This window comes from Stegodyphus dumicola, chromosome 6 (genome assembly GCF_044657685.1).
Source record: "Stegodyphus dumicola isolate Sdum_Otavi_A_Nest chromosome 6, ASM4465768v1".
Lineage (NCBI taxonomy): Eukaryota > Metazoa > Arthropoda > Arachnida > Araneae > Eresidae > Stegodyphus > Stegodyphus dumicola.
Window position 1 is genome coordinate 167,776,604 of NC_140773.1, and position 10,441 is coordinate 167,787,044.

The window sequence follows — 10,441 nt, forward strand, 5'->3', positions numbered from 1 at the left end:
GAGATAAAGACATATAATCTGAGAAAAACTTCAGTAAGGACAGGTGAAGTTGCTACACGCAATAGCATTCTTACTGCTATTTAAAACCCTCTCAATTATATAAATTGGTGCCGTAATAGATGTAATAGAAGTATAAGACAGATTTCAATGTATAACATAATGCGTTAATTAAAGCAAAACCTATGTAATAATAAACAAGTAAGTTTTATTGTAAAAATAAACCGTATTTGCAGAATGGATCTGCAAGTCAATAAATCCTAGGACCATAGTTTTGAGCAAAACACTGAATACACTGCCTGTTTTTATACAAAACACTCTTTTTTCCTTCAATAAATCTCTATAAAATATCCGTATAAAAGGTTTGTCCTAAACCGAAATAAAGGCATTCTTTCCTTTCTTGTAACGAGAAGCTTCCAAGGACCTTGATCTCTAGGCAAATAAGAATGCCGTTTTGAGAAATTCCAGGCACCCCTTTTATTACAGACAGACATGCTTCCGTATAACAAAGGTATCAATGGAAATGCCAATCTCTGGAAAGTCCAGGCGACAACGGGAACGAGATACCGGATATTGAGAAGGATATTTCATTACCCGGGAGACGGTGAGGTCCGCCGCCTGCCGGAAATCACGCTCATCCCTCCTCTAACTTCTCCTCTCTCTTTCTGCATGGGGAGTTTTGTACAAGATATTGAGCATCGACAACTCACTCTGCTCCGTATATCGTATATTGAATGTATTCTCATGAAACAGTTGATAAAGTCTACAGCGCATTTAGAAGTCATTCTATTGCAAGATTCTTACTCAGATGTATGTTGAAGCATGTGGAGAAATTTGTACCGTTTGCGGAAGCCAGAGGTATATACAATTACTAAAATATAACATTAAGAAAAAATTGTTTTACATTTAAGCTTTTCAGTAGATAATATATTGCAATGTCAAAATACATTTCCTTTTGACTGATTATTGAATTTGAATTCCTGTAAAATTGTTGTTGGTAAAATGTTCAAAGAATGCGATTATCTTATTTTTAATAAACTGTAGTTATTTTTCTTTAAATATTGTTTTATATTTTGTGAAAAATAACTTTTTAATGGAATCCCTTTAGGTGTGGTGTGGTGTATTTAATTATGGAAAAGCACACTAGGGCTATCTGCCTAAGGGGAGGGATGCCTTTCGTGGAGGACTTTCTAAGGGAAACTGGCTCGTATACACGTTACACATGGGGAAAACCACGAAAACGCCCATGCAGCCAGCCCGTTCGCGGGATTCGAACCTCGGACCGAACTACCAGTGTTCAGCGTCTTTACCGCTCGGCCGCTGGTGGGCCGGAATCCCTTTAGAGCAGATATTTCAATTTACTTTGCATGAAGACCCTTACCATGAATTTTTATGTAAAAAATAATTTATCCAGTACAAAACTAAATGATAATTTATCTGTAACGAAATTAAAAATGAACCAATGAACCTTTGGATTTAAGCATTTTGGAATTTTACACATGACATATTGCCGCCCAATAGTGGTTAGTAACTCTGTAGAGACATTATGTTATTTTCAGAAGCAGGAGAGATAAAAAATTAAGAAACGCATTCGCCGGAAATCGAACCACGGACCTCTGGAATACCGGCCCAGAGTGCGTAACAACTACACCACGAAGGCACGCTAGGAAGGCGGGAGAAATACCTTATATACTCCCCCTTTTAAAGGGCGACTGGGATTTTAGGGAGCCTTATCGCCAAAACTTGGGTATGGAGAATCATCATTCACTACCCTTTATTTTTACTTCGGGCGCCACTGTAGAAACATTATATTATTTTCAGTAGCAGGAGAGATGAAAAGTGAGCAAACTCCTTCGCCGGGAATCGAACCATGGACCTCTGGAATACCGGTCCAGCGTGCAGAACCACTACACCATGAAGGCACGTTAGGAAGGCGTGAGGAATACCTTATAACTCTGGCTGCCATACCGAAGAGTCCGTGTCCGAATCTCAGAGAAGGCATGGATGATTGTAAATGTATAAAATCTGGGCGGCATGGCGGAACTCTAAATATGCGGCGAGCTGAAAATCTTCTCGAGAGGTTGATTGTAGGGAAGGGGGGATGGAAGACTCTCGCACCCGTCGCCGCGAGGTACTCTATCTCAAAATTGGAAGCGGAACTGTGCTAAAATCGGCCCGTCAGCTACATCGTGCTGAATGCGCTTGGTAGCGACGAACGCATATGAATCCTTGCACGATGAATGTCGTGAGCTTATGCTGACCTTTGTCAGACAGTTGAGATTGGTAACTACAACAATATATATGATATATATTAATCTTAATGTATTAAGGGATGCTTAATGCACTTTTTTCCATTAAAAAGAAGAAATGCTTACATTTCTTTTTTTCCATTGTTTATACAAAACTGTTTTAAAATATCCATGCACAAATAATGATGAATAATTCCCACTTTTATTCACAACGATTATGAAATTTAGAAATATTAAATAATTTAATATTTCTAAATTAATAAATATTAATTTCTAATTCGATGATACATTTAGAAATATAAGTTAACGAATTCTCTTCCGACAGTTGGACAGAGGACTACTTAACAATAATTAACATTTAATTATTATGAAAGAAATTTATCAATATCATGAATTCCTTATTTTGAAGAATACAATGAACAATACGCTGACGCAAGGAAGAGATATTCATGCTAAGTGTTTTTCATCAGTCATTATTATTATTAAAGATATCTGATTAATCGTACATGGAGAGTGGCTTCGGGACAGACATATCAATCCCTACTCTTAATTTCAATATATATAACATTTGTTTTGCACTTGCTTAGTTTTCAAATTTTTTGAAGTATTTTCTGATCATTTTCTGCAGCCAGCCCATTTGCCTGAAATCGAAATCAGGTTGGAATTACCAGTATACAGCGGTTTTACCGCTTCGCCGTTGGTGGGGTTAAATGTATTAGTATAATGATATTGATTATAATTTGAAAATGATCGCTTTGGATAAAATGACTTAACAAATGTTTATGTTATTATAAATATTACAGCTACCCTATTTGATATCAAAGCAATTATTAAAGGTTATTGTAATATCTTTAAAGACTGAGGAGACTTAAAATCTATTTATTTGAAAGTCTTAAGGATTGGTATTAGGAAAAAAAATGTGCTAGCCACCCAAAGAAGCAATGGGCCAACGAAAGCACTCAAGAGCTATATAGACCACGACGATGCTCAAATCATAAACGATTCATTCATAAAATTTCATGAACGTTGCAATGTAAAATTTTTTAAATCAATTAGGATGTTAGAGAACTTGATATCGTCCGTTTGATACAATAAATGTGATTTCTTTCATACGTAAAATGATATTTTATGTACCGCATCCCTAAATCTGCCATCTCGAAATATCATCCTCTCAGTTTCGTATAGGATATCTAATAAAATAGGCTCTGAAATCGTAAGACATGGCAAAATATTTGTTTGTTAAAATGCCATTGAACTAACTAAAAGAGAAGTTCTTCAAGAGAGTATATCATGTCGGAGTATCCTCGAGGGATAAACTTGTCTTTACTAGAAATCCGAAAGATAAGAAACTCTACGATGTCTGCAACTGCTTCAAACGTGAATGCAAAGCTTAAGGAAAGTAACTACTGAAGTGTAAATAATAAATTCTTCACTAATATGCTGAAAATGCCTTGTAAATGGTTCACAGTATGGCATTTTAAAATTTTTCTAAAACTTATTTTGCTCCTTTCAAATCCTGAGACGAAAAGTAAAGAAATAATATCAGAATTCGTTAAGACTAACGCTTTACTTGAAAACCTGTATAAAATGTTTTATAGCTGTAATTAAGAAATGAAAAATTTGATAACAAGCACAATTCTGCTTTTAAAGAGTATGCTAAACTTAAATAGGCTGAAAATTTTCGGTTTATTATATTTAACTTTTGAAAGATGTGGAATTAACATATTAACGTATGTTCTGAGAAATCGTTTAACTTTTATTTTAAAACGAAATGATCAGATTAGAATTCCTTAAATATATTATTAAAAGTATAATTTGTATAAAACAATGAATTAAATCCATATATAATGTTGTACATTTATTATTATATTCGCTAACCATATTAGCACACAAATGGAAGAGAAACTTCCAATATAATATTTTAAATTAGGCAAAACAAAAATTTTATTTTGACTCAGTTTCGAAACAAATTCTATTCATTAGCCATAGGAACAAAGCCATAGGCCTCTTCTTCAGGAACAAAAAAAAAAAAAAAAAAAAAAATCCACAAAATGGGAGAAGCGATGGTCGAATTTTTTCCACTCCTGAAAGAAAGGAAACTTGTGGCTGATCGCCTGAAACGATGAAGTTTTATTTAAAGTTGACGCCAAAATAATGATCATATTTTGCTTAATTTTACATTTGTTTTATTCAACTCAATGTTACAGGATGTTACGATTTATCTCTTTTCTCTGGCAGTTAAATCAGATATAACACGCGAATTAAACGTTGGCAAAAGGGAACTAATATCATTAAATAACACATGGCTTAGGACTAGACAACCTTATTCGTGACGATAAAAATCTGCCCAGCTGAGTCTCAGATTTGAAAGGGAATTCCCTTAAGAAATAGATCCCATTATCTTGACTCCCTCTTCCTCTGGCATTATAAAGAGAAAATTTAACTATATTTTAAGTGCCCCGTACAACGGAAGGTTCTAGCAAAAAAACTCACAGGAAAAAAAGCCCACAGGAAAAATTCTCACAGAATAATGCTCACAGGTATAAATGCTCACAGGAAAAAAGCCCACACAAAAATATGCCCACATAGAAAAAAGATCACATGGAGATATGCTCATTTGGAAATATACTCACACAGAAAAAAGCGCACATGTATATTTGCTCACATGGAAAAAAGCTCCCTGATAAACAAAATGCGTAGAAATATCCTTATATTAATCAATCAATAATTAATCGATTTGAACATAGTAAACATACTTAATAGAAATATTATTTGACCATTTAAAAAGTTATTTGATCATTTAAAATTTATTGGACAAATGCTCACATAAAGGTTTTCAGGGGCGGTATATAAAAGAATGAAACCTATAGTAAAATTTTGCCTGTACTATAATTTTTTATACCACTGCCCCTGTACGACATTTTTATTCCTGTAACTGCAAATAGTTAATTTTTGCATACTTTTGATGTGTATCTATAGAAATTGATGTTTGAATGTAGTTAATTTAACTTTGGAGTCAAAAAAGTTCTAGGAGACCACTTTTTTGGCTGTTTTCAATCGAAGTGCCGAATGGTTATGAAGCAGCTTTCAAAAAGTGTCCTAAAACAACAAACTGTTAAAAAAAGCTTTCATAAGGTACTAAATTCATTATTTAATTGTAGCCATTCCAGTATGTGTTTTTTATTTGATGGACTGAAAAAAGATTTAGCCTGTCAACGTTTATTATTCGCTATTGTAAATACATGGCGTACTGAAGTAAAAAAAGAAAATAAAATATAAAAACTTACATTTAGTAACCGCGAATCATGTAAGAAACTACATATGTAACGCGGAGAATCAGTACGAGATAGTTAGTCAGTCCGTGCGGAGTCGATCGAGTTGTCAGCCGGGCAGCGAGTGCCGAGCTGGTCGTCGAGTGCATAGAAAGAGTCTCTTATAGTATCGCGGTTAGTGCATCGTCGAGAGAGTGTGCTGGGCTCCGAGAACGACTGAACCGAAGAGTCGGAACTGTGCTCTGTGTGTCGTCGAGTGCATGGCGAGTTGTAGCGTGGAGAGTCTCGACAGTACGTGGAGTTTCGAAGAACGACCAAGCAGAGTTGGGAGCAGTACTCTGCTGCTTTGCAGTAAAGCTGTCTCCACCGTTATAGCCTGATACCTGAAGGCTGTGTCGCTGATTGTTCCAGGGAGTGTATAGTAGACCTTCAACGAATGTAAAACGTGACTTTGGAGCTGTCTTGATTAATATTGGCTAAATAAAGGGTGTTTCGATACTTCGTCAAGTGTCGTCGTTATTCACTCCAAATCTACGGACCCCGTCCGAACCTGAACGAGGAAAACAACGTAACAACTCGTGTCAGAAAATAACGTCGTAATATATACAGATATATAGATATATACAGACACCACATTCATATGCATTTAAAATTTCATGTAACTCCTTGGTGCGATTTTTGTTTCAAAATGTATTTATATATATATATAAAAAGAAGCAATTATATGCTAAAAATTAAAAAAAAATTAAACCCGTCCTGCGCTATAACTGCAGGACAGAAGTAAAATAAACTTAAAGCATTTAAAATCAATATTACAATTACAGATTTTCAATTTCTATAGATACACATCAAAAGTATGCAAAAATTAACTATTGGGAGTTACAGGAATAAAAATGTAGTACATCGGGAGTGGTATAAAAAATTACAGTACAGGCAAAATTTTACTATAGTTTTCTTTCTTTTATATACCGCCCCTGAAAACATTTATTGAGCATTTGTCCAATAATTTTTTAAATGATCAAATAATTCTTTAAATGGTCAAATAATTTTTCTTTTAAAAATTAAGTATGTTTACTATGTTCAAATCGATTAATTATTGATTGATTAATATAAGGATATTTCTACGCATTTTAATTATCAGTGGGCTTATTTCCATGTAAGCATATATACATATGCGTTTTTTTTCTGTGTTAGCATATTTCTAAGTGAGCATTTTTCTATGTGGGGATATTTCTGTGTGACCTTTTTACCTGTGAACATTTATACCTGTGAGCATTATTCTGTGAGCATTTTTCCTGTGGGCTTCTTTCCTGCGAATGTTTTCCCTAGAACCCAGCGACACAGCCTTCAGGTTATCAGGCTATAACGATGGAGACAGCTTTGCTGCTTGGAACTCCACGTGCTCTTAAGACTCTTCATGCTACAACGCGCTATGCAGTCGACCACAAATAGAGCACAGCTCCCAACTCTTCTGTCCAGTCGTTCTTGGAGCTCAACACACTCTCTCGACTATTCATTAACCGCGATACACTAAGAGACTCTTTCGATGCACTCGACGACCCTCTCGGCACTCGCTGCCCTGCTGTCAACTCGATCGATTCCGCACGGACTAACTCGAGACTAACTATCTCGCACTGACTCTCCGCGTATCAACAGCTTTTATATAGTTTTTGGCTTGTGTTCGAGAACTTTCTGGGCTAAAGCGGTAAGAAATTTATCCAGAAGTATCTCCATCCGTCCATAGCATGTCGCCAATTTTGTTACCAAATGTCGCCAAATGTGGCAACTTTGCCTTCCCTTGCCATTTTATGGCAACCCTAAATCTACTTTGTGGGGAAGCTCTCCTACTGCGCCTGGACGTTTCGGAACAATATATTTATATGTGCATAAGTTCAATCTGTATATTAATTTTGCAATCTTTTTAATATTGTGTATAAGATTACAATTTCTTGGCCAAACTGATGGAGAATGAAATGTTATTTGGTGCTAAACGGGAAATGTTTATTTTGTTATTACATACAAAAAATATTACATTTCAACCCCCCCCCCCAAATAGATTTCCTTTTATTAAACTCATCAAAAAATAATTTCATTGCACTGTGTTTAGGATTTCATTCGACTTCATTCGACTGATTTTGCAATCCGGAAAGACCTAATCTGGTACATCTAGTACGAGATTTTATAATGTTTTAATAGTGACTCGAAGAAAGGATGAATCCTTATCAAACGTGCATGTGAGTTCAAGAGTTCAATATTATTTGATCCACAGAGTTCAATCACTTTCATTTTCTGCTTATTCGTCAACTTGTGCAGAGCAGCCGGATCTCCTCTCATCAGTATGATAGTGAGCATCATAGTCTTGCTAATATCTGTGTCCTTCCCAATCAATCATAACAGTGAGTCATTATCTTGGGACATCACGCGTTGCAATTTATCGGTCCTCTATGAAATTTTGTTTGTCGATGTGCTCACGGTTTCTGTCCCATTCACTTGCATCCCTCTCGGTAGCCGTTTTGCCTAATATGTAGAAGCTATTCATGTTCATTCGCCGCTCCGTTGTACTGTGACACTGGGTTTTTCATTTATGCCTAACTGGTTAATACATACATAATTTCTCTGTAGCCCGATCTTGATGGTGAACATCAAGATTGACTGATTGATCAAATTAATGCGAAAGGATTAAAATATACCAGCATCTCGGTGACCGAGAATGATATTTTTTTATTTCTATTCTGAAGCTAAATCTAAGCATACAATACATTTCTGAAAAGTGCTTTTAACTTTAATAGTCATGCACAGTTCACTTGAGTGATCTTTCGCAAGTCATATTCCTTCCATCATCGCATAAATAAAACGCGAATGGTATTTTAATCTTTTTTTTTTTTTGTGAAAGAGTAAACCATCTTCGGAATCTTACATTTCCTCCCCACCTTCTGACTAAATTTTTAAAGTACACTTTTTTACCGGCTGAAGTACAGCGAATTTTAATACAATGAGAGATATCTCTACCCTGTTTTTCAGGCATGTATTTTGGAAATCAGTTTAAAGAATTTAAAGGTAGTGTAAAAAATAGCCTGTATATCGAAACAAAACCAAACTTAGCCCTTATTAAAATAATTAATCAATAGAAAATACAGCAACATAAAGTTTAAAAGCAGTTTTCACATTTGATATTTTTGTAAAAGACGCTCCACCCCTTAAGTAACAAAAACCCAGGCTAATATCTATAGTCTATGTATCTATGTTGCAGGAATGCCATTTTAGAAATTGAAAATTTTTGGATAGGTAGGCAGTGTGTGACAATTACGTGTACGACATCAAACACAGGAGCTAATTATTCTTGACGAAGTCCATAGTGTCATAACTTCAATTTAATCTAGAATTTATCTTGAAATTATTGACAATAAATAACATCATTGCAAGAATATTATTGTGTTTAGGGTGTGAATGGTAAAATTCACATTCTTATCCTTCCTCATCTTCCTTATAGCTCATATTCGCTTTACAGGTGTTAAAAGTGTAAACGAATTTCTACCGGTATTTTAGAACGGAGCTTCCTCTTTCCTCGATTAAATTATTTCCTCGATCAAATTTATATACATTTCCCTGTCTTACTTTGAACATTTTGTTCTTCTTAATAAATAAAGCAAACTGCATAATGCAAGAGAAATATAATTTTCTGAAAATACAAGCCCGCTTTTAGAGTTTGGCAATATGCCGAAAGCTTGTCACATTTCGGCTATCTTTGATGTCACTGTCAGAAACGATAACAAATTTGGAGTCAAACGAGAAGCGGAGTTGATGATTGGAAAGGATGTTTCATCAATCACTTAAAATTCACGAATTTCGTTTCGGGTGCTCTAGATGTGGGATGGTTTTCAAACAAAAAGTGAACTTTGTATTAAAATACATTGGTTTTGTTATAAAAAATTAAACAAAGTTTATTTACAAAATAATTTTTAAGAAAGGATCCCTATAAGATTAAGTAATTTTTTAAGAAAATATAGGCACTGTCGTAAAATATAGGCACTGTCGTAAAATATAGACACTAAAAACTAGAGAACAATATTTAAATCACGTTATTATTCAAAAGGCTGAATTAAGTTATGTATTATTCTGTAAGAAATTAACTTTTAAGCATTTTAATTAGCGTTAGATGCAAATGCAATCATGCGAGATCAACGTAATTGTATATTGTGTAAAAATATTTTGCAAAAAATCTCCAGATATTTAGCTGATGCACTTCATAAACTTTTAAGGAGTTTTCAAAACATGTATTTCATTTCATTTCCATATGAAATTTAAAAGACAGCTTTCAGTTAATTGACTGTGAAATCACAATAATAGAAAATAAAGTATTTCATAAAAGCTATTTATTTAAATAAACATCTTAGAAACAGAAGAGGGGTAGAAGTAGACAGTTCATTTAAAAGTTTCTCTTACCCTAACTGAATTTAATTCATTCCAGTGCTGATACCGTCAATCACATATGAAGAAAATACTATAAAATAAATTCACTCCTCAGATTAGGCAATTGTAACGACTCTATGGTGCACAGATGTAGGTTGCAATGCTGAGTTATAGGCACTGTATTCATAGCCATTTTCTTCGTTTTATCAGGTACCTTAGGATCTTGTTTCGGTTTTATAACTTTATTTTATTTTCTAAGCACTTTTCAGAATTCTCTTATTTCCTGTCGCATTTCCCGACCAGACTGAAGAAGATGAACAAGAGTATTTAAACTGATAGAACGAAAAGGTGATTTCGCTAGTCAAGCGCACATTTGCTATTTTATTCTTCAGCTGTTAATCTTAGTAGCCGTCTAGTTAATATATCGGCGGTGTAGGCCGTCTAGTTAATATATCGGCGGTGTAGGCTGTCTAGTTAATATATAGGCGGTGTAGGCCGTCTAGTTAATATATT